This window comes from Propithecus coquereli, unplaced genomic scaffold (assembly GCF_000956105.1).
Source record: "Propithecus coquereli isolate 6110/MARCELLA unplaced genomic scaffold, Pcoq_1.0 Scaffold6, whole genome shotgun sequence".
Classification (NCBI taxonomy): Eukaryota; Metazoa; Chordata; class Mammalia; order Primates; family Indriidae; genus Propithecus; species Propithecus coquereli.
The window spans coordinates 1,645,074-1,648,218 of NW_012151951.1; positions in this window are offsets into that span (position 1 = coordinate 1,645,074).

Here is a 3,145-nt window from a genome sequence, read left to right on the forward strand (position 1 = left end):
TATATATACACATATATATTTATATATTCTCCAATGGAAAACACACTCTATGGATCATACAAATCATTGTCCTCTGGTAGCCATTCCAGCCTCTCTATCCATTAGAGTTGGTTTCATTTGCCTTGCCTCTGATGGTTAAGTGCTGCCACCTACCCTTCTGTCATCTGAAATCCCATTATTTTTAATAGTACTAGAGAGGCCAATTCCACAGCAACATCTCATACCCTCAACTCCATTCCACAGAGAACAACCACCACCACCACGTATCTCTGAGACATCAGTGTGTCCCCTGACTATTGCATTCTTTACAGCCTCAGAGAAAGTGATGTCTTCTGGGCCTTCCCAGGGAACAGAGTCTGCTAGTGGGTTCGCTAATCTCAGGTCATAAATCCATTCTAAGGTTCACATCTTCCTGTGCTTTCTGACTCCTTCCTTAATAGCATGCCACAGACCTTCTGGCATCTCCACCTCATGTAATGTAGGACATCATTGCATCCAAGATTTGAGAATCTATGTCAGCAGAATATGACACTCTTGGTTTCCATTCCAGAATATTGAGTGCCAAGTCATGAGTGAGTGTACCCATGTCAATAAATTCTTCCCTGTGCAGCCTTACATCCTTCCCACCTCAATCCAACACCTCTAAGATCCACTCCCATACATGTTTCCTTGGTTCCTGATGATACTTAATGGCCAAGTTCTATAATTCCCATGGTTTGCAAGCTATTTCCTGCCATAGGTGTGATTTGAACTATGCTGAGACCTGACCTTAGTTACTTACCTGAAAACAAGGAGGGGTGGGGAAGGCAGTTTGAGAGGAGGACAAGCATTGTCTTGTGAGGTATTGTCTCAGATAAGGTCTCTGTCAGTTCTCTAGGTAAGGGTAGTCTGCTGTCCTCTGGCAAGAGGGAAGTACTACTTCTGCCTGTGTGGAGCTTTCAGGGAAATTTAAGCGTTCCAGATTTTCAGGTTTGTCTACCCATTATTCCTGCTAGAAAGTGCCCAACTTTGCAATTAGACTTAAGACTGATTTTCGGCATAGTCTGTCATAGATGAGGATTTCTTTAAATGTTGCCATTAATGTCTGTTGACATTCAAAATGTGTCTTGAGGTGATATTTGGCTTCCCTGAGCATATTACTTTATCAAATTCCCAGAGCAGTTAACCAGCTCACTCCACACTCCTTATAATTACCATTCCTCTTATGCTGCAGAAATGTCATAGCCACTGGGTAACATTACATCTCACCCTTCACCTTATCTGTGAAGCAGTCAACCACAGAGAAGAGTCTTAGTAACTGCGATGACACTAAATGTGGAGGGTATCACCACCCTACTTCCAGCACAAGTTATCTTAGTCTAGCACTCCTAGAAAGCAGAGCCTGAGACAAAAGTGTAAGTGTAAACAGCTTTTGGGGCCTGTAATCCAAGGAGGAGCTGCATTGGAGAAGAAGAAGAGCAAGGCAGGGAAGGTGAAAGAGATAATGCAATGATGAATTGTCAACTTGACAGAAATATGGTAAATGTGCTGGTCACTATGGGTCTATCTGAGAACTCACTTGAAATATGTCTTAGGAACACCCTTCTGAAGAAAGAAAGAGAGATACATTCTTCTCACATTGGTACAATATTTGCTCTGAAAAAAATTACTCTTTTCACTTCTAGGCTGTATATGCATGAGTTCCAAGTGGGTTCCACAGCAGACTCTGATGCAACATCAACAGAAAAACCAGAAAAGCCTTAGACCTGGAAACAAGAAGCACAATGCACAGGCCCGACAAGAACGGCTATTGGCTTAGAAGCTGGTTTAGAACCTGTACAGAACCAGTTGCCGCTGCTGTGGCTGGGATAAAAGACAAAAGAGGTCAAGGAAGAATCTGAAGAGATGTCTGACAATCTTTGTGATTCAGCATTTCCACACTTAGGCATAGAATCAAAACATAAATGCCTATATATGAGCAGCATTATTTATAAAAGCCCCCAAATGGTAACAACCCAAAGTCTGTCAACAGTGAATGAAGCATAAAATCGTAATGTTGAACACAGTAAGACAGATATAAGAGAATACATATTTGATCCAATTTAGTTCAAAAGTAGGCACATTTAACCTAAGGTATTAGAAATCAACATTGTGGTTACCTTTGGGAAATAGAGAACATGCTGTGGATGCTGTTGGTGCCCTCTCCAGATCCCCGTTAGCACCTGGGCACCCATGCTCCTGGCTACTGCAAGAGTAGGCTGCTTACAACTCACAGCTGTCCCCCATTCCTTTGCCAAATAGGAGTATCTTGTCTGGGAAGCTATGCCTCCTATCCCAAACCAGACTTTGACCGATGACTGGTTGACACAGCAATACAAAAGGCTGGCCTCTTTGCCACAAGGTGGGACTGTCTGGTTCAGTCTTTGCTCCATAGCTTGCTCATGAGATCAGAGCAATCTTCAGCTGAGACCACACTCTTTAGCTTTTCCCTTACTCTGAAATGTTTCCCTCACTCCTCTTCTCCTGAGAGCACTCCTCTCCCAATGGCCCCACCAAAGAATCCTCGTTTCAGGCTCTGCTTCTAGTGAACCAACCTGAGACAGAGTTGAGCAGTGATGAGATGGCCTTGAGGGGGCTGCTATGGAGTTGGAAATGTTCTATTCCTTGACCTGGCTGAGAGTTGCATGAGTTTGTTAACTTTGTGATAATTCATTAATGTGAACATTTATAATTTGTGCATTTTTCTATATTTATGTTATACTTCAATATAAAAAGGTTTATTTTAGAAAGAGAGAGAGAGAGAGACCTGGCCAAAGGAGAAGTTAGTTACATTACTGTCTAAATTCTTGAGTTGAGAACTGCCTGAGAATCATGAATACCTCAAAATATCCTCAAGATGCTCTGCATTCTTGGAAAACCTTCAAACTCCCTTGAGCACCCTGTGAACTACTAATAAAACTCATGGGGCTTGGAAACTACCTGCAGGAATCTTATTACATTAACTTCCTCCCAAATTAGTCATGGTAAACCAGATAATGCTCACCTAGACAAACTAGATTATGCAGTGTTCACAAAATCTAAATTCTTACTGGCTCACACAATGAAAGTGTATTTCTTACTTGAGCACAGTGTACTGAGATTTGGGGTAATTGTTTGGAATGGTAAT